Raw genomic sequence first — 22,088 nt, forward strand, 5'->3', positions numbered from 1 at the left:
ATTATATGATTGTTATAGATGTTGTATAACGTTATTTGGTAAGATTAACTTAGCCGACCAAGCACTCTTTATAGTTTTACTACAAACATTTTAATGCAGTTATTATACATTACAACACTTTATATTATCATTTACTACCATAGTTACAATAATGCCCGTGCATTATTCTAACACATCAATGAATCACTCACTTATAATAAATATAAGGCTCATTTCATCAGTCACTGATTATAAACAAATATTATAATAACGCTCACATATGACTACATCACTAATCATAAACTAATCTAATAAATCAATCACAAAGCAAAAAAACAATATGGATCACGCATGAATGCATCACTAATAATAAACCAATAATAGAATAATGCTCACACATTAATTCATCACTAATAATAAAGCGATAATATAAGGGTCACACATTAATGCATCTTCAATAATAAACCAATAATATAATAATGCACACGCATTAATTCATCCCTAATTATAATCCAGTAACAAAGTTAACATTAATAATCTTCTTTAATTTTCTATTTCACAGACATAGATTAAATTACTAACAGACTAAAATATAAGTAACTTCAATTTAAAGTAATAGTTTGATATATTGAATATGTATGAAGACAGTTGTGCCTTGTCTACTAAAGAAAGAAAATTGATTGATTTATGTTTAATACAAGCAAGGCGTTGTATTGCTTTATGCTGGAAAAATGTTAACCGTCCCTCCATTGGATTTTGGTTGAGAAACCTTATAACATGCTTGGCTCTTGAAAAGCTCACATATATAATAAGGAAAAAATCCTCTGAATTTTGTGACATCTGGGAGTTGTTTTTGAACTTTGTAAAAAACGGAGATATTGAAGAAGCTTCGGAAGTCTGAAATTGTGGGATGTTAATTGGTGCTTGTTTTTTTATTTATTTATTATATTTTTTATGTATATGTGTAATTTTTTTTTTATTGCATTTTTTATTATTTATTTATTTTTATATATTTTTTTCCTAAGCCTGTCTAGGGTAAGTTTTGGGTTCAATACTCAATAAAGACATGTTATACAAAAGTAATAGTTTGAATGCACTGCTTTTACATGTAATAAAACAGTAGTTTTCAAAATGTAGAAAATATTTTCTTTTTGGAAATGAAAATGTTGTCTTCAAAAAAAAAAAGTCATCAGGGAATCATCAGGGTGAAAAGAGAGGTATAGCTGGGTATCATCAGCATCGCAGTGGTAGGAAAATCCATGTTTCTGGATGACTGGTCCTAAAGATGTTGTGTAGATGGAGAAGAGAAGTGGCCCAAGAACAAAGCCTTGAGATACCCCACTGTTTAGATGCTGTAGGTTGGACACCTCTCCCCTCCAAGACACCCTGAATGACATGATGGTGTGGTACCCACATAAACGTTGGCCAACTTACTGAAAAATAATTTTAGGTTTACTTTTAAATGGGTCAGATGATATATTTTCCTTTCAATATACACACAATCACACAGATACTTATGCATATATAAAGAGTAAAAATGCTGGGTATTAACACTGATTATGATTTTGTGCTATATAAATAAAACTTGAACTTGAGTTGCATTTAGAATTTGAACTTGAAATAGGGTTGAAGTTTATTTAATCATAAATGCAGATCAGATCTGTTGATTAAATCTTTGTAAATAATTTATACTATAACAACTGTACTTGTCTTTTTATGGAATGTTGCCTAAATGGGATCTGATACAGATAATCTTATACCCAATGAAAAAATGACAAAGACACATATTTAAAAACTTATTTTAATTGTTTTAATATTTGATGTTGTTTTTATTTTAATACAGAAGCTCTGAAAACCTTTTGTAAAATAAAAAAGATTTTCCAGTACCTTGTTTACATGTTTCTGCATTATTCCAGACGGTCTGAGTTATTTGTGTTTTGTATTCACTTATCTACTATTAAAAATAGTGTCAATGTGGCATAACTGTGTTAAATGCTCATAAGTTTCTGTTACTGGTAAGTTGCCAGATAAGATTTTGTTATCTTACATATCTCTCTGTAAGCAAACACTGGCCTCTGCTCTGTTCTCCCTCACAATAGAGTTAAATTACACTTCTCTGACTGCTGTTCTGTCTGCTCGTCTGTCCACAGGCTTATAATTGTATGGCTGTGGTCTTTCGTTTGTGTGAGTCTCTCAAAATATCTTATCTCGGCATCCAAACGCGCACCACGATCAGTTGTCTTCATAGTGTTTATATGCGCAAACTCCAAGATCCTACGTCACTTCCGGTCTGGCGAACTTCTGTGTGTCATATGTCTTTAAAAATGGAAGGCCCCCAGGGCAGCTAGCTGGCATCTGCTGCCGTTTTGCCTTTCCCTTCCAGCACATCCCTTTTCCCAAGAAACAATGGAATTGCAAACAATCATGGAAAGTCGCAAACTAAGACCTGCACACTGCCTGAACGTAGTCGGCAGGATTCGAACCTGCGCAGGGAGACTCCAATGGATTTCGAGTCCATCGCCTTAACCACTCGGCCACAACTACAAGACTTCCTGTACAGCCATGTCCTCATTCCCAGTACACGTGTTGTGCATCCAGATGTAACTTTGAGCAAGCGATAGCTCAACGGCAAAAGCTGTGGCTCCACAAAAAGGGTAATACGCCCGAACAGGGACTTGAACCCTGGACCCTCAGATTAAAAGCCTGATGCTCTACCAACTGAGCTATCCGGGCTCCAAAGCAAAGCTTTACAAGTAGGTAATGTTTATGGTTGTGGTCGGCGCAGACCTTTACGGTACACAAAAGTTTACCGTGAGGTGGGGTTTAGGCTTATGGTTGGTGTAGATGTTGCTAAAACACAACAGATTACTGTGAGGTTGGGTTTATGGTTTTTGTAGGTGTAGACATCAGTACAACACAATAGATAGGACTCCATGTCATGTAGGAGACAATAAATGGATCAATAGCAACTGCAGAAGGTCTCTCTGTTGTTGTGGCAATGAATGGAGACTTAACAATTTAAAAGATTCCTTCCATGGCTTAGAAGCATGACTAGATCAATGCTTATCTTCACAGCATGCTGGCATCAAAGGTCCCGTTGCTCATATCGAATCCCTAGTCTTCCACACTTTAGGAAACATTCAGGACGTTCCAGTAGCACAGCCTGCACTAAAAGGAGGCTGGATATTAAGGATGGCGACACAGAGTGCAACGCCAATGTCACCTTGAAAAACTTGCCGTGACCCGGATTCGAACCGGGGTTGCTGTGGCCACAACGCAGAGTACTAACCACTATACGATTATGGCGAGCTCAGAAAAGCTGCTGAACATTCATTCTCTGTCATATGTCTTTAAAAATGGAAGACCCCCAGGGCAGCTAGCTGGCATCTGCTGCTGTTTTGCCTTTCCCTTCCAGCACATCCCTTTTTCCAAGAAACAATGGAATTGCAAACAATCATGGAAGGTCGCAAACTAAGTCCTGTACACTGACTGAACGTAGTCGGCAGGATTCGAACCTGCGCAGGGAGACCCCAATGGATTTCAAGTCCATCGCCTTAACCACTCGGCCACGACTACAAGACTGCCCGTACAGCCATGCCCTCATTCTGAGTACACGTGTTGTGCATCCAGATGTAACTTTAAGCAAGCGATAGCTCAACGGAAAAAGCTGTAGCTCCACAAAAAGGCTTATACGCCCGAACAGGGACGTGAACCTTCGACCCTAAGATTAAGAGTTTGATGCTCTAGCGACTGAGCTATCCGGGCTCCATGGCAAAGCATGACAAATAGGTCAAATAGGTCAAATAGTCCTTCCATGGCTTAGAAGCATGACTAGATCAATGCTTATCTACACAGCATGCTGGCATCAAAGGTCCCGTTGCTCATATCGAATCCCTAGTCTTCCACACTTTAGGAAACATTCAGGACGTTCCAGTAGCACAGCCTGCACTAAAAGGAGGATGGAGATTAAGGATGGCGACACAGAGTGCAATGCCAATGTCACCTTGAAAAACCTATCGTGAATTGGATTCGAACCGGAGTTGCTGCGGCCACAACGCAGAGTACTAACCACTTTACGATCACAGCGAGCTACGGAAAAGCTGCTAGATGTTTATTCTCTGTCATATGTCTTTAAAAATGGAAGGCCCCCAGGGCAGCTAGCTAGCATCTGCTGCCGTTTTGCCTTTCCCTTCCAGCACATCCCTTTTCCCAAGAAACAATGGAATTGCAAACAATCATGGAAGGTCGCAAACTAAGTCCTGCACACTGCCTGGACGTAGTCGGCAGGAATCGAACCTGCGCAGAAAGAACCCAATGGATTTCAAATCCATCGCCTTAACCACTCGGCCACGACTACAAGACTGCCTGTACAGCCATGTCCTCATTCCGAGTACACGTGTTGTGCATCCAGATGTAACTTTAAGCAAGCGATAGCTCAACGGAAAAAGCTGTGGCTCCACAAAAAGGCTTATACGCCCGAACAGTGACTTGAACCTTGGACCCTCAGATTAAGAGTCTGATGCTCTAGCGACTGAGCTATCCGGGCTGCATGGCAAAGCATGACAAGTAGGCAATGTTTATGGTTGTGGTCGGCGCAGACCTACTAACCTCTATACCAGGGGTCTCAAACTCGCAGCTCGTGGGCCATTTGCTGCCCTCAGTGTAATATTTTGTGGCCCGCGCCGACCGCTGTACTCTGACAGAATCAGCGGAGCGGGGAGAGAGAGCACTCCCCGCTCCGCTGATTCTATGCGTACACAGCGCGCTTGTCACTCAATGCGCGTTGTCGCGCGCGTTCTGATCAGCTGTGTTGTCGCGCGCGTACTCAAGAGCGGTGTTATCGCGCGCCTACTGAAGGGCAGGACCGAGGGTGTGTCGCGTCGCGGGGGCACTTTTAATCATTTTGGAAGGGCACTTTCTATGCAAGACTAAAAAGGACATGTGCTCTGCACAGGTTGAGCCCTATGTGTGCACGTGCCTGCACCTGCATCATATATATATTATCAGCCTGATCTCACGAATTAGATCGTACGAATTCATACGAATTAGCCACTAAATGAAAAAGTTACGAATTGCCGTGAGATTGTGTTGATATTATAGGTAGATACAGACTGATGTGACTGGAGTGGGGTGGGGGTGTTTTATTTATACATATATACGCCTTTTTTTTAGGTGAGGGAATGGAAGTTTTGAGTGAGTTCCCCCACTTTTTTCCCTAGGACTTCAATAAGTCAAAGTACAGGTCTAGACTTGATGATGATCATCTTCAAGCCATACTGAGGGTCTCAACTGCTTCCGCTCTAAAGCCAAATGTGGTTCAGATTTGTGAGAAGAAGCGCTGTCAAGTGTCTGGCAGCAAGAAGTAGGCAAAAGATGCCATGTTCAGAAGAACTGTTCATAATCTTCACTCAATGTTCTATTAATGTTCAGGACACTTCATGTTCAGAAGAAATAATTAAAACTGTTAATAATGACATTTGAGGACTTTTTTTTGTGAAATCCCAGCCTCACCCAGACTTTGCCTCCTGCAGCCCCCGGGTAAATTGAGTTTGAGACCCCTGCTCTATACGATCACGGCGAGCTATGGGAAAGCCACTGGATGTTCATTCTGAGTCATATGTCTTTAAAAATGGAAGCTGCCGTTTTGCTTTTCCCTTTCAGCACATCCCGTTTCCCAAGAAACAATGGAATTGCAAACAATTATGGAAGGTTGCAAACTAAGTCCTGCGCACTGCCTGGACGTAGTCAGCAGGATTCGAACCTGTGCAGTGAGACCCCAATGGATTTCAAGTCCATCGCCTTAACCACTCTGCCATGACTACAAGACTGCCTGTACAGCCATGTCCTCATTCCGAGTACACGTGTTGTGCATCCAGATGTAACTTTCAGCAAGCGATAGCTCAATGGCAAAAGCTGTGGCTCCACAAAAAGTCTTGTACGCCCGAACAGGGACTTGAACCCTGGACCCTCAGATTAAAAGTCTGATGCTCTACCAACTGAGCTATCCAGGCTCCATTACATAGCTTCACTTAGCTTATGGTTGGTGTAGATGTTGCTAAAACACAACATATTACTGTGAGGTTGGGTTTATGGTTGATGTAGGTGTAGACATCAGTACAACACAATAGATAGGACTCCCTTTTGAGCACATCCTTTTCCCAAGAAACAATGGAATTGCAAACAATCATGGAAGGTAGCAAACTAAGTCCTGTGCACTGCCTGGACGTAGTCGGCAGGATTCGAACCACGTGTTGCTCTATTCTCATCCATTTCCTGTGACACCTTAGTTGTTTACTCAGGCTTTCTCCCGGTCTCTTCTCATCCAATTCTTGTGACCCTTAGTTGTTTACTCAGGCAATTTCCCCTTTCTAACTCTACATAGCACCTTAATTCTTTTAATGGTATGCAAGTCCACAAGCAGACCACACACACCTCAAAGAACACAAAATCCACCTCAATATCAAGTAAAATATTATTTACTGTCATCATGACAAAGAGAAAAGAAATCAGTTAATAGAAATAAGTTTTTAAAACTACTATGCTTAGAAATGTGCTGAAACAATCTCCCCTGCATTAAAAAGAAATTGGGGAAAAAAGTAAACATGGGCGCTAATAATTCAGGGGGGCTAATAATTGTGACTTCAACTGTATATATTATATATATATATATATATATATATATATATATATATATATATATATATATATATAATCTATATGTATTACATTTTATGTATTACGACAGTTTAAACTATCGCGTATTGCTTCAGATCGGTCATTGCAGACGTTGGTCACGTAAACAGCAACAAACAAACATGATACATCTAATTAACACCAAATTATATGTAAAATGATTAAAGAACTGTGTCATTTCATGAAAACATATAAATCTGGATCAATTAAATCAGGGATTGTAAATATTGCCTCAGAAATTAACAGCTCGAGTTTGAATAGATCGCCTTAGCCATCAACAGTTTACTGCTCACTCATGATTTAAGCGATTCACTACAATGGTTGTAACTGAACACCGAATTTAATTTTCAACTATTTAGGGCTAATTTAATACAGAACTTAAATATTAACTCTTAAATTTGAAAGGCTAAACTTACCTGGTTGATCAGACATGAGACGCAAGCAGCAGCTGAAGCAGAGGTCATTAGCGATGCAAAATTCAGCAATGTCTTTGGTCAGAATAACCACATAATGAAGACGACCAAAAATACTTTATTTGATGCATGCACACACACACACACACACACACACACACACACACACACACACACACACACACAAATACACACACATATATATATATATATATATATATATATATATATATATATATATATATATATATATATATATATATAATGCTGCAAAATACTGTGAATTAACTACTCTATATTAACTGTAAATTACTTATCTACTAAAAAGAGATACTGTTATTTCATTTATATTTGTTATTAGCAAAACTGAAGAGGCTGATTAAATAAAAGAAAAATTCACAAAAAATATTGTTTCATTAGTATTTTAATTTAATATGTTTATTTATAAAGTATTATATAATGTTTACTGATTTTTTTATAATGTAATGTGTATATGTTTATATTATACATTATACTTTAAGAAAAATCAAAGGTCAAAAAAACATCCTATACTATTGTGATCTAAAAAAATAATTAATTGACATAATCAAAAATATATTATGGAAAAATAAATTTCTAATCACAGTCTAATGAATCTAAAAATCAAAATCAGATCCTAAAGACAAAGTGGAAATTCCAATAAATTAAGTCATAATGCCCCAAAAGATTTTAAAATATATAGGACAAAGTGAAAATCCTATAAGAAAAATTCTGAATGTCCATTATAATTTTGAAATCCATTGCAGATGCTCATACTACTATCAGTTATGTTTGAATGTCAAACCTACCCCAATCCTTAACCCAACCTCACAGTTTCCTGCTGTGTTTTATCAACCTCCCAACCTACCCCAACTCTTAACCCAACCTCACAGTAACAAACCTCCATGTGGGTTTCATTGATTCAATGTCTCGTACATGGCACAGAATACAACCTATCGCAGTTTATTAAAATCACACCTACCCCAGCCCTAGGCCCAACCTCACAGTAACCTGCTCTGTTTTATTCAATTTTACTCCTACCCCAACCCTAAACACAACCTCAGAGTAAGCAGTTTATAAATATTTTTTTATTTTTATGAATGTCTACTACAGCTACATCAATCGCAAACCCAGCCTACGTGCGGCATAAGTGCCTACCACTTAGAGGTCATCCAGCCGACTTGCAGTGTAATCTCCTCCACTTGTAGGTCTCTGAGCTGCAGCAACACCTAAGCGCTCTGACACACAGACACAAAAGAAACCATTGCTTTTAACCTCCTCTTGGAGAGGAGAGAGTCTCCGACCCTGGATCTCAGGTCTTCTATGGAGGGACTGTCAGGAATCCTGTAAGAGCATCCCATCCACACAACCTCTTGCCATAAAAACAAAGCAGAATGTGTGGTGAAGGAACTCCGGGTTGACAGAGCCTTGTCCTTGCTTCAAGCAATGTGCTAAATAGGTGCTGAACAGAGTGACGGTGGTGCAAAGGTTAGCACTCATGACAATGGATCAGAAGATTCTCGTTTACGGAAACCAAGAAACTGTGTATGAGAGAGTGTGTAAGTGTATGAGTGGCACTTGGGCAAGCGGAGCGGAGCAGGGATGTTTTAGCAATCAGAATAAACTGGAATTTGTGCCAAGACTGGGTTTCAAAAGTGGCAGTTCCCATATGGTCTAGCATTTAGGATTCCTGGTTTTCACCCAGGCGGCCCGGATTCGACTCCTGGTATGGGAAGGGTTGAGTGCTTTTGCTTCTGTCCTTTTTGGCCAGCGGTCGGACTGCAGCTACCTTATAGGATGTGGTTGTGGAAGTACCCTGGAAGCCTTCGATAGCTCAGTTGGTAGAGCGGAGGACTGTAGTTGGGATGTTGGCAATCCTTAGGTCGCTGGTTCGACTCTGGCTCGAAGGACATATGTTGCCTTTTCGAAGAGAGCTCAGCACTGCTCGAAGTTCACCATGGAGGTGAAAAGGAAGCTACCTGACTGGGAATTGAAATTGGGCTGCAGCAGTGAGAGCCCTGAATCCTTACCACTAGACCACCAGGGAAGGTCTGGTTGCCCTCAAGTCTAGCTGTGGGCCTCCACCCAGGTGTGTTGCAGCTGCTCCAAAAATAACTCTAACGTTTGCAACCTCCTCCTGGAGTAAAGAAAGTCTCAGAGCCTGGATCACAGTTCTTCTTGAGAGGGACTGTCACATGCTCTGTGTAAGAGCATCTTATCGACACCACAACTTGCCATGACAACAAAGCACAGCATGCGTTGAAGGAACTCCATGTTCACCGAGCCGTGTCCTCTTTCCAAGCAGCATGCTAATGAGCACTGCTGACGTAGACTGGGCCAGTGGCGCATACTGCCACCTGTAAGTCGTGGTTATTCTTGGTTACACCGGCCAATGACGTCCCGAGCTGGAACCAAGATTCACCTTATTCTTGGTTACGGCAGCCAATCATGTTCCGAGTTACAATGAACGCTATGGCCAATCAGAGCCCTTATAACATTCATGATTTCTATTGTACTAACAGATTTTGTTGCAGATTAATTCAGACAACAATTGCAAAGAAAGTATTTTTATAACAAGTTGGTTTAAATAACCATTACAGTAACATTAATTACTACAACACGATTATTAAATGATTGTTATAGATGTTATATAATGTTATTTGGTAAGATTAACGTTAGCCGACCAAGCACACTGTACAGTTTTACTACAAACATTTTAATGCAGTTATTATACATTACAACACTTTATATTATCATTTACTACCATAGTTACAATAATGCCCATGCATTATTCTAACACATTAATGAATCACTTCACTAATAATAAATATAAGGCTCATTTCATCAGTCACTGATTATAAACAAATATTATAATAACGCTCACATATGACTACATCACTAATCATAAACCAATCTAATAACGCTCACGCATAATACATCCCTAATCACAAAGCAAAAAACAATATGGATCACGCATGATTGCATCACTAATAATAAACCAAGAATAGAATAATGCTCACATTAATTCATCACTAATAATAAAGCTACAATATTAGGGTCACACATTAATGCATCACCAATAATAAAACAATAATATAATAATGCACACGCATTAATTCATCACTAATTATAAACCAGTAACAAAGTTAACATTAATATTCTTCTTTAATTTTCTATTTCACAGGCATAGATTAAATTTAGTGACAGACTAAAATGTAAGTAACTTCAATTTAAAGTAATAGTTTGAATGCACTGCTTTTACATGTAATAGAACAGTAGTATTCAAAATGTAGAAAATATTTTCTTTTTGAAAATAAAAATATTGTCTTAAAAAAATTGACATTACAAAGAGATAGAATTTCACTTATTCGCTGTCTCAACTAGAACAAACATTGTTATTAATGGTATAATTATTTTAATATCTCACCACCCGTTTACTGCCACAGTACATCTTTCTCCAACTATGGCTGTAAATTGTTGGCTAAAATCTGTTTGTCTGCTGACATTGTTTCAAATATCTTCTTTGTGTTCCTCAAAACAAAGAAATTTAAATGAATTTGGTACAACTTGAGGGTGAGTAAATTTTAATATTTGTGGAACCTATGTATTACTTTAACCAATGTGTTACTAGATGGAACCTCGATTCAGGAGACGGAATGATGGCAGCCTGAATCTGACAGATACAGTGGAGGCAACAAAAGTGAAGGAAGCTAACAAAGGAAAGCCCTACAGAAAATCATTGTCCCCAGAGGCAGTACTGGACAAGGCCAAAAAAGCTTAAATGAGCACCATGGAGATGTGACTAACAGAAAACATCTGCTGGGTTTCTTTGAAGAGGGACCCCACAGGAGGAAGCAAAGGCTCTAAAGAACATGCCCACAATAAAGTGAGTTTTGGAGAATATATTGAGCTCTTTCCTTCGGGCAGAATTGCCTTTGCCATGAAGAAAGAGCAATATGATGGGAAATCACCTAGCAGTCTGCCACGGCCTAGCACTCTGCCATGACCCAACACACTGCTCCCACCCAGTACTCTGCCACGGCCCAGCACTCTGCCATGACCCAACACACTGCTATATATATTTAATACATACGCAACAGTGTGGTCAGCACCCAGTAGTGAATATGCAGGTCCACCTGAAGGTCAAACATGACCACAAACCCGTTGGCCTTATTGACCTGGTCAGTCAGTTCTTTAGTTATAAAAGGATCTGAATTAAGTAATATATGCAGTGTCAACCCTATCTCACAGCGAAATCGTACGAATTTGTACGTAGTAACTAAGTGGCTAAATCGTACAAATTCATACGAGCTGGGTCATACGAATTCGTACAATTTATTCACCGCCTTTAGATCACCAGTAAATTCGTACTAATTCATACGATTTAATCAAGCGCCATCTCATGGGTTTTTTTCTTCTCGTTTGCAAACCATCGCAATATTTTCTGCAGTTTGCATATGCCACTTCTTGGTAAGTACACTGTAACACGGCTCCTAAATGTTCTATATAAGTGCATTAGCAGTAATTTATCAATAAGAAATTAATGTTATTGTTTGCTGGATGTCATCAGTCATCTGTGCGTCTGTATTTTTATGCGTTTCTCCCTTGTGACGTATACCCATGTAAAATACTATAGTAATAAATACTAAATACTAATAAATAAATAATAATAAATACTAGCGAACGGTTTTGTTGATTCTTGAGTTCCTATGGTAACTGAACAGCTGCAGTAATGTAAACAAATTACTCAAAACTTTACCACGTTTTAACTAGGGTATATTATATACACCAAAGTTACTGTGGTAAAAGCTTGTATACCACGGTACTTTTTTCCCACTATAGTCAATACTACAGTATACTGTAGTATTCATTATCAAAGTCTTGTATTACAAGTTTTAAAATATAATGCACTTTGCTATATGATTCAAAACGTTGCAGTATTTAATACAAATTATTATAGTATTTTGTACATGTGGAAATGCTTATGTATAGTTATTTACAATACTGTTATTTGCTTTGTCTTGCAGATACTCTCACTCTCATCACATTCATCTATCCTTCACTCCATTGAATACAACACAACGGCTCTTTTAAGAGCCATCACTAGCTAAAATCTCATGCAATTTCTCTCTCTCTCTCATACTCTTCATCTTCCTCTCACACACACACAAAATTTTGATTTTCACTTTTTTTTCTCTTCAATATGGCATCTTGTCAGAAGTCAGATTTTGACCAGTTATATGAGGAAGCGGCCATTCTTACAAGGGAACTTGAATGCAAAGCAGCAAATTCTGCACTTGAAGCAGCTACCAGGGAGGCTGAACAAGTTCTACAAACGTTTAACCTTCCACCAGTAATGTTTTTTTTTTCAAGCAATTTTTTTATATTATTTTAATAGCTTCATTGAATCGTAGTTTGTTAGCTGTTAATAGATATCAACGTTTTTGCTTAACATCCTATATATGTCTTTTTAGTTAAATACACAGAAGACCAAACGTGTCTGCAGCACCCTTCCCAGACCAGTTTCATTTGTGGAGAGGGATCAGTTTGGTCATCTTGTGCCTAAACGGAGAAGGCAGAAATCTTCTAAGGCAAACATTTGTGATGGTATGGGTATAATAAATTTAGCATATTGTGTATTATTGTAGTGGACACACACATATTTCTTATAATGTGTAGCACCATCATACATTTTCTGTAATGTATAATTTTATAAATCTCAAATTTTTTTAGCTACTGTGATCAATAGTGCAGGTATGTCTTTATCTTTGGAATCTGGGCAAAGAGACATTTATCATAGTGAGTAATGACACCAACAATTTTCAAAGTAACTAGCCATGCATGGTTATTATTACTATTGTGTCATTTGCCCCATTGTTCTTGTTTGAAGGTCCATCACTGTCTGCTCACACTGTTTGGGCAGCAGCGGAAAACATTGGTAAGTATTTCCCTGTAATGGTCAGTCTAACCAACTGCCATGAACACTAAGGTTACATGTATTGTTTCCTAGTACAGAAACTCTTCATCAAGAAATTAAGGACCTGCTAGGTGACACTGATGACATTAAGTGTTCAATTCCGACTTCCTCAAACATATGGGCAATTCGCGTTGAGCAGTCTAAAAAGTGGGCAGCTTTAAGGCTGGATTCTTCTTAATGTTGGATTCTTTATTGTCTGCTGAATATACAGAGATTAGGCAGTGCCAGCACTGCCTACTGAAGCAATCTGTTATTGGCTGTAAAGACTGCATTCCCAAGCAGCTATTATGTCCAGACTGTGATATTTTGCTCCACAAAAGAAAACTTCACAACCGTGAAACTGATGTGGAAGGATTTTTTAAGGCCCATATCCCCAACTACTTTGATCAAGGTGGATAGCAGAGGACAAATTCTATTTAAAGAAAAAGGCATGTACTTTTTTTTTCTTTTTATTCATAATCTTGAAACTTATAATAATGATGCAGCAATGCTAATTACAGTAAAGTTTGAAATTTGTTTCCAGATGGCATTTTGCCCCTTGAGACACCTGAAGAAATTTGCAATTGTGCCACTGATTCCATTGTGGTGTCAGAGGGTAAAAAGGGAATTCTCATAGGAATTGATGGTAAGCTGAGAGCATTTAAAAACATTGTTTAATATTTCTATTATAAATGTATTATATATACTTTATTTCAATAGGTCGTTACAATGTCAGCTTGCCAGAATTCTCATGCTTAAAATGTAACGTGAGCAGAACCACCAACATTCCACTGTTGATCCGTGCTGGATGCCGGCCTGCCACAGCAAGTTGCGAAACAATTTACAAAATAAATGTCTTTGTGTCCTATGACCACATGCTGACTGCTCCTGGAATGTCCAAACAGCCCTTTACCAGTTTACTGGAACAGCAGACAGAGTTCTTTGGCCGAGTATCTATTAAAACGTTTTCAGAATAATTTCTTTCTCAGTTTTGGCAGTGCAATATTTGCTTATGGGGTTTATGTTTTTTTTTTTTTTTTTTTTTTTTAAGATGGAAAGATCTGTGCTGTTGCATTTCAGCTTTTTTGAGTGGAGATACTGTCAGTTTGAAATTGATCAGCTCTGTGGACTCAGACTGTTCGACTGTCCAGCCTGTTCTCCATTTATGCTACAGTTAACCCTTACTGTAGATTATGCAGTAAATAACTGTAAAATAGCCAGTGTTTTGCTGTAATAAAAGGTAACAGTATTTTACAGTAAAAGGAGGATTTGTATGAAATTGTGTAGTGCAAAGAATAAATTACAGTAATTTACTTTATATACCCATTATAGAAAGTTGCTGTGATAATAAATGATAAATTACTGTTCAACTGTTAATGCCCTATCTACTCTGATGCTTCATGTTGCTATGTGTGTGTGTGTGTGTGTGTGTGTGTGTGTGTGTGTGTGTGTGTGTATGATCGAGATGCATTTAAAGGCAAAAATATTCACTCAGAGCAAAGAAATTTTCACAATAATTCTTATAACATTGTTTACTTTTCATATAATTAATCTAATTTGCCTATTTTAGCCTATAGTTAAGCTTTTAAATTGCACTTTAATCTGAATATTAGTATTTTGCTAAATAACTAGTAAAAATGTGTTACTTAAATTATATATCTTAAACAGCACGTACATACATTTTTACATAGACTCAATGAATTTGTCAGGAAAAATTCAAATGAAGTAAGTAAAAGTGGCATTAACAGTATAGTATAAATGCTTTCCTAAATAAATACGTAGTATAAATCAGGTTACTTGTTGTGTTTTTTATTATTACTGCAGGTTTGGCACGACATTAGGATCAGATTATTTATTATAATTTTTTTGCTTTGGATGAAGTTTGTATATTTTATTGTTTTTATTTAACGATATGTGCATGATTGTGATAAATGTAGGCAGTTGCTTTAAAATATGCTATGCACCAGGGGTGTCAAACTCCTGGAGGGCCGCAGCCCAGCAGAATTTAGTTCCAGCCCTTCTTCAACCTTTAGATTTAGTTTGATCAGGTGTGTTTAATTAGGGTTAAAGCCTAACTGCACCGTTACCCTGTATTTAGTCGTGGCCAAAAGTTGTGAGAATTACATAAATACTGGAAATTGGAAAAGTTGCTGCTTAAGTTTTTATAATAGCAATTTGCATATACTCCAGAACATTATGAAGAGTGATCAGATGAATTGCATACTCCTTTGCCATGAAAATGAACTTAATCCTGAAAAAAAACTTTCCACGGCATTTCATTGCTGTCATTAAAGGACCTGCTGAGATCATTTCAGTAATTGTCTTGTTAACTCAGGTGAGAATGTTGACGAGCACAAGGCTGGAGATCATTATGTCAGGCTGATCGGGTTAGAATGGCAGACTTGACATGTTAAAAGGAGGGTGATGCTTGAAATCTTTGTTCTTCCATTGTTAACCATGGTGACCTGCAAAGAAGGAATTAGAGGGGTGTGGAGGGGACATGGAGGGCTGTGGGGGGAGAGGGAGAGATGTGGGAGTGATATAGAAGGGTGAGGGGGAGAAATGGAAAGGTCAAGGTTGGAAATGGAGGTGTGTGTGGGAGACATGGCAGGTGTCAGTCCATTTGATAACATGGCAGTTTTGTTTAGAATTTCCTGAAATGATAGCATTTATTATAAGTAAGTTTCATACAAATATTTGAAATCCCAATCTTAACTTGTCTGTTTAATTTATATATAAGACAGAATGTAATATATAAATCATAACAATAAGACAGACAGCACTACAAACAAATCTGACAGAAATGTAAACTTTAATGGTAAAGATCTGTTACTTAAAAAAAAAGTTTTTTTTTAGTGTTTGCTTTTGAGTTAAGGCCAGTGTAAAGGAATAGTCCCAAAAAGTGAGTAAGCTAACAGATTGTACAATTACTAAAGGCAGAACACAAAAGTCTAGATATCACAGAATGAAATGGGCTCAAATCACGTGAATAAAATGCTTTAGAGCTGCTTTCTAGGTTAACTTTTAAAGTAAACAAATAATCAAGACGATGATTCACGCTGTTAATTATCATTTGTAATTATCACATAATGTAACAAAACACTTTTTTTAACCTGTATTTCATCAGAGGACAATCGCAACACAAAATGTAGAACATCCTACTATGCCATGGTCCTGTAGTGTACCTCCCAAATTGCTATATAAGGGAGATAGCGAGAGAAAATCTCACTTGCCATCTCATCCAGACCAGCAGATGCAACCAAGTCCTGTGAAAGAAATAAATAAAAGCTCTGTAATGTATTATTTTTTTCCAATAAATGGGTACACAAGTGAAATGATTATTAACCTGAAAAGGCTGCGTGACTTTGAATGTCCTCTTCATAATTCTCCCATCTGGGTATTTGAATTGTAATGTGACTCCATCAGCCGACTAAACAAGTGCAGATATATTTATATCTGGCGATCCTCTATTGCCTTTTTAAAGAGTACAGAGTTTTTAGTTATACACAGAAAACAGTAATGATCTAGATACAGTCAAGTTAAACATACTTTTCTACAATTTTCTGCTGTTGCATTTGCTGTCTCCTTCTTTCCTGATGCATTTGAAAATGTAAAAATAAAAAGGTGAGCCACCGGGTAGTATTAACATAAATGTTAAATGTTAATTGATTGTACAGCTGAAGTCAAAATTATTAGCCCAAATCACATTATTAGGATTTTTCACAGGATTTTTCACCCTTACTTGCCTAATTAACATATTTAAGCCTTTAAATGTCACTTTGAGCTGAATACTGATATCTTAATAACATCAAGTCAAATATTATGTGCTGTCATCACGTCAAACATTTGAAAAATTACTTATTACAACATAAAATATTAAAACTCATAGAACTTACTAAAATATTATGATTAGTAATGTGTTGAGAAAAATCTCTCCATTAAACAGAAATTGGGAAACAATATTAAATGATTAAAATATAACAGGGGGGCTAATAATTTTGACTTAAACTGTATACATTAGAATAATCAATGCTTTGATTATGATACTTACCCTTGCTCGATCTGTTTTCAAAGAGATTGTACTCTATCTTGTTCCTGCCTTAGTGCCCTCCATGCCCTCAAGTCCTGCACAAATGTATTATTTACAAGAAAAGTGTTAATTACAACATATAATATTGTCTTTAAAGGTCTTTAACTGTTTTCAAGCCAGATTATTACCCAAGCAGTTATACTGTGTGCTTTGGATTTATTTTAATATAACTTCTAAATCTACTGCAAACCTAATCAACTTACTTAGCTTTACTTATAATTTTTAAAAGCCTTAATTATTTTAAAGCATACTGGCCAAAAAATAAATAAATAAATAAATATCATCAGCTGGCTCAAAAAAAAAGAAAAAAAAAGTCACCTCTAAAAAACTGACATGCATATTCCATGTAGTGTCTTAAAATTGAAAATAGTATATTTACATTGTTATTTGGTAGTTCATTGTCATCCACAGCAACATCTGCAATCTGAAAAAGCACAAAATCTTGTTATTTGGAATCACAGCTTTGCATTCTGAAAAACTGTCACATGTAAATCATACATTGGTTCTTTAAGTCTTAAGATGTAACACTTAAAACAATTACATTGTCTTAGGGTAATTTTCAACTTCAGCTGGCTCCAGAACCTGAAAACAATAAGGGGACATCATGTTGAATGCAGAAATATTCTCACATGTAAATCATACATTAATTTCTTTCAGAATATTAAAGCACAGCAATTGAAAACTTTCAACATTTGAAAACATTGTCAGTGTCAGATAAGTTTTCCTAAGCAGCTGGCTCCAAAACCTGAAAAAGTATCCCAAAAACGTAACTAGGAATACTGTCTTGCATACACAAAAACTGTAATTGATCGTTTTCAGTATCCTAGACTTGAACACTTGAGAAATTTACAGTATACTGCGCTGCCTAGTTGGCTCCAAAATCTGAAAAAGGCCAAAATGCTGCCTAAGTGTCAGAATGAAATTACACATCTACATTTTACTATTTAATTACCACATCACATTGTCGACAACATAAGCAAGTGGCATACATTCAAATTTGTTTGTCTATAATGATATGTTGAACCAACTGTTCATCTGGTTATTTAAAAGAGAAAGAGCTAAATATTCATACCTTGGGTCGTATGTACACAGCTGATCTTGATTGCCTTAGCTCCTGGCAGGCCTTAATTGTGGCAGGGCAAATTGTGGAGAGCTGTAACGGTATAACTTCTCAGTGGCTGTTCATTTGGCACAGTGTAAATTCCCTGTCCTGCAGCTGTGGGAATTCATCTCTAATTGTTTTCATGAATTCCTCCTCTGCCATTGTCTATGCTATAACCAACACTTTCTGTGTTACCCCAGCTGCAAATGATGGAAAAATGTTTAGCAAAAAAACATAAATATTTGTTTTGCATGTCCTGCACACTAACTGAATCTGGTCTAGTTAAACTAACTTCATCCTATTTCATTTATTTGTAAAAGGCATGTGTGCTCCTCAGATTAATTATAAACAAGGTCATGTGACAGAATCAATGTCTAGTAAGTAAATGTATGAAAATATATATATATATAAGTCTATAATATGTGGAGACCAGTCTGTGGAAATCATGATTATCCAGAGATTCTGCCTAGAACCCCCCACAACACCTAACCGCCTAACACATTGGATAATACCTACTTCATTACACAATCGCATAATCAGAAAAACAGCACATCTCTGATTTAAACAATATTATTAACAATGTTGATTGATAAAAACGGTTCAAAATGTTATATTAAAACTGCACTTATGCCTTGGTATATATAGCAAGTCCTCTCCATTGGGAATGAATCCAATTCTGATCCTAACAAGACAAACTCTCTGAGATCGCTGTCTCGTAAATGTTTGCTGTCCTCTTTTGAACATGCTCAGTCTTACTCAGAACAAAAGTGACTCACAAATGAAATAACTGGCCAAAACTGGTTTCTGACAGTTTTCACAAATCATTAAATGAATACATTTGATTTAGGAAAGGGTTAACTGAAGGGTTAACTGAACTCATCTGTGAAAGTTTTCAAAAAACCAGAAAAGCAGTGACTCAAAGAAGGGATAACTGACCAAAACTGATTTGTGAATGATTTCATAAATAATTGAAGTGGTGTACATGGGTCATGACTGGGTTAAATGGTTAAAACTGATCGGTTAGAGTTTTCTCAAACATATCCAAGTGGTGTACATGGGTCAGGGAAGAGTTAACCCACAAAACTGCATGCAGGAATCTATTATAGATTATTCTCTTAATCTGAATATTGTTTGGAACCAGCTTTTGGAACAACTACCATGATATAATTAAATAAATAAGGCAGAACATTGAAAAACAATGAAACTGACTAAAATGGATTGTGAACCGCAGTTAAGATAGTTTGTGATTTCAATCAGATTTAATTTGCCTATAAATAAACAGTGTGCCGCCATGCAATATGGAATGCTGTTGCATATTCTCTATGATTTGTGAATCGTGATGAAGTTTTTTGAAAAAAGGAAATTTATTGTATAATTATATTACATGTAAGAGTCTATATACCTGGTTTCTTTAAAGTGGACTTAGCTGGCCACATATTACATCTTTTACATGCAAGTTCATGATTTCCTATGGAGGCGCGCGAATTGCCCTCTTATATTGGGAGCAACGTGCTTGTGTATTCCAGAAACTACAATAGACAATTTTCGAAGGTCTGTTCAAACTGTCTCTATATGCCAGGGGTCAGGAGAGAAATGAGTGGACTTGGTGAAATAGGGTGGACCGCTTAAACTAAGTTTAGTGAGTTTCTTATATCTATGATCTCTGATAACATATAATTGAGTGACATTTTTGAGTATCCAACCCTCGTTTTGCAAAAATAAATTGCAGAAATGTTTTGAGAATCTGAAATCATTCACTTTGTAACAAGGCTAATAGAAAACTGACATCGTCATTTAGCAATAAATATATAAATATAAGCATAACATATTCTGATACTGAATTTATTTGTTCTTTATTAAGCTAGAAAGAACAAAAAGACAATGAAAATATGACAAGATCTAGGTGTTTATTGCTTTATCGTGTTGTTTGGTAAACGTACTGGCAACCACACACAGTGAGCATTGACTAGCTTGAGATGTGTGAGATATGTGAAGAGTTTCATTGTAAAACGAGATATCCATTTTGAGAAATGTTGGTTATTTGACTTTATTATTTAAGATATCAACAGTTAAGTTTGTTCACAATTTTTATACATTAAACCAGGGGTGTCCAAACTTTTTGGGCGGAGGGCCAGATGCAAAAAAAAAAAAAAAAAAAAAAACTTTTCCCGGGCCAAATTTTACACACATATATATATATATATATATATATGAAGATGTGTGAAGGTGCTGTAGTGCTGTCCTATATCTTGGGGGTAAATTTTGAAGCCCTTTCCCTTCATATTCTGTTTGAAGAGGTAGGTGTATAAAAACACAATTGATTGTCAGGTGTGTGTCTAATTTGACTCAGGTAAGGAAAGAGAAAGCAGGCAGAAAAGGAATGGTGCGTTCACACCAGACGCGGAACGCGCGTCAAGTGCGAGTGATTTACATGTTAAGTCAATGCAAACACGCGAATAGACATCCTGCGGCGCGATACGCGCAAATGCCGCGGAGCAAATTAAGTGAATGGCACAGTGCGAATAGCGCGATACGCATTGAGCGTTTTGTGCGTTTGACGGCTGAAAAATGGAAAATCACGAAAAATCATGAAAAATGAAAAATCACGAAAAATCATGAAAATTGGAAAAATCGAGAAAGTTATGAAAAAAAATCATGAAAAATCTTTAAAAATCATGAAAAATTTCAAAAAATGCCGAAAAAACATGAAATATGGAAAATCTTGAAAAATCACCAAAAATCATGAAAAATGGAAAAATCCTGAAAAATCATGAAATATGTAAAAATCTCGAAAAATGCAAAAATCTCGAAAAATCACAAAAAAAATTAATAAATCTCGAAAACCCTTAAAAAATCATGAAAAATGAAAAAATCTTGGAAAAAAAAAAAAATCACCAAAAATCATGAAAAATGAATTAAAAAAAAAATCACTAAAAATCATGAAAAATGAAAAAATCTTGAAAAATCACCAAAAATCATGAAAAATGATTTTTTTTTTTAAAAAAATTAAAAATCATAAAAAATATTTATATATTTATATATATAACGCTGAACGCAGCGTTTTTGTGATTTATTATACATAAAACTAAATAGAGCAACAAAATCAACAAACAAATGTCTAGGGGAAAATAAAGAAAATAACTACTTTACTACACAAATAAATAATGCTAAACAAAACCATAAGGTTGCAGAAATCAAGAGATGGTCTTTACACGAGGACGCCCCGTAGCCACACCGTCCTCCAGAAGCTAACACACAATTGCTTTTATATGGTTTGGGCCAATTAGTGAACAACCAGGCACCCAATCAGGATCTGCCACATCCATACTGAAATCCTGGGGTCGTCACACCTGGGTTCAATCCTCACCTAAATCTTATAATCCTTACGTACATTGGTGAGCCACCCAAGAACGCTAAAGCCAAATACAGCAAAATCTAATGTATTTCTGCTTATTATTAACCGATAACCATATTTATGCACATTTGCAAATAGTTTATTAATTTACCAATCAAATGGTCAGCTCATCAGCTCAAGTAGTTTGTTATTTTAGATATAGACAGGCGGCGAGTGCAAGCAGTACAGCGAAACCGCTCGCGCATCAAACTGGCTCGTAAAAAAACGACGGAGCACAGGGTAGATCTGCTCTTCTTTTTGGCATTGTGGCTGTTCATCAAGGCGACGACAAGGTTTGTTTGAGCGCAGGTTGACCATGGCTCATTATTATGTGTATATATAGTTCCGGTGTAATCTCTTGGCTTTGTATTATAAGCATGGCGGCTCTTTTTTTTTCATTCTGGCTTGTTGTGTAAGCGAATGACGTATCTCTGTAAACCAAT

At 36.8% G+C, this 22,088-nt stretch overlaps 7 non-coding genes and 1 pseudogene across 7 annotated transcripts; 2 read left to right on the top strand and 6 right to left on the bottom strand.

Annotated features, from left to right (window-relative positions):
• Positions 1-2,441: 2,441 nt before the first annotated feature.
• trnas-cga (transfer RNA serine (anticodon CGA)) lies at positions 2,442-2,523 on the bottom strand. The gene has a single exon. It is a non-coding gene; the product is annotated as a tRNA-Ser (tRNA).
• A 116-nt stretch (positions 2,524-2,639) lies between these two features.
• Positions 2,640-2,712, bottom strand: trnak-uuu (transfer RNA lysine (anticodon UUU)). Its single transcript has one exon. It is a non-coding gene; the product is annotated as a tRNA-Lys (tRNA).
• Positions 2,713-3,473: 761 nt separating this feature from the next.
• On the bottom strand, positions 3,474-3,555 carry trnas-uga (transfer RNA serine (anticodon UGA)). Its single transcript has one exon. It is a non-coding gene; the product is annotated as a tRNA-Ser (tRNA).
• A 699-nt stretch (positions 3,556-4,254) lies between these two features.
• Positions 4,255-4,336, bottom strand: trnas-uga (transfer RNA serine (anticodon UGA)). The gene has a single exon. It is a non-coding gene; the product is annotated as a tRNA-Ser (tRNA).
• A 1,383-nt stretch (positions 4,337-5,719) lies between these two features.
• On the bottom strand, positions 5,720-5,801 carry trnas-uga (transfer RNA serine (anticodon UGA)). The gene has a single exon. It is a non-coding gene; the product is annotated as a tRNA-Ser (tRNA).
• A 116-nt stretch (positions 5,802-5,917) lies between these two features.
• trnak-uuu (transfer RNA lysine (anticodon UUU)) lies at positions 5,918-5,990 on the bottom strand. The gene has a single exon. It is a non-coding gene; the product is annotated as a tRNA-Lys (tRNA).
• A 2,936-nt stretch (positions 5,991-8,926) lies between these two features.
• Positions 8,927-9,013, top strand: trnay-gua (transfer RNA tyrosine (anticodon GUA)). Its single transcript is given in 2 exon segments — positions 8,927-8,963; positions 8,978-9,013. It is a non-coding gene; the product is annotated as a tRNA-Tyr (tRNA).
• Positions 9,014-12,306: 3,293 nt separating this feature from the next.
• On the top strand, positions 12,307-15,442 carry LOC147844896 (uncharacterized; annotated as a pseudogene).
• The last annotated feature ends 6,646 nt before the right edge of the window (positions 15,443-22,088 follow it).

This window comes from Danio rerio, chromosome 4 (assembly GCF_052040795.2).
Source record: "Danio rerio strain M-AB ecotype USA chromosome 4, GRCz13ab, whole genome shotgun sequence".
Lineage (NCBI taxonomy): Eukaryota > Metazoa > Chordata > Actinopteri > Cypriniformes > Danionidae > Danio > Danio rerio.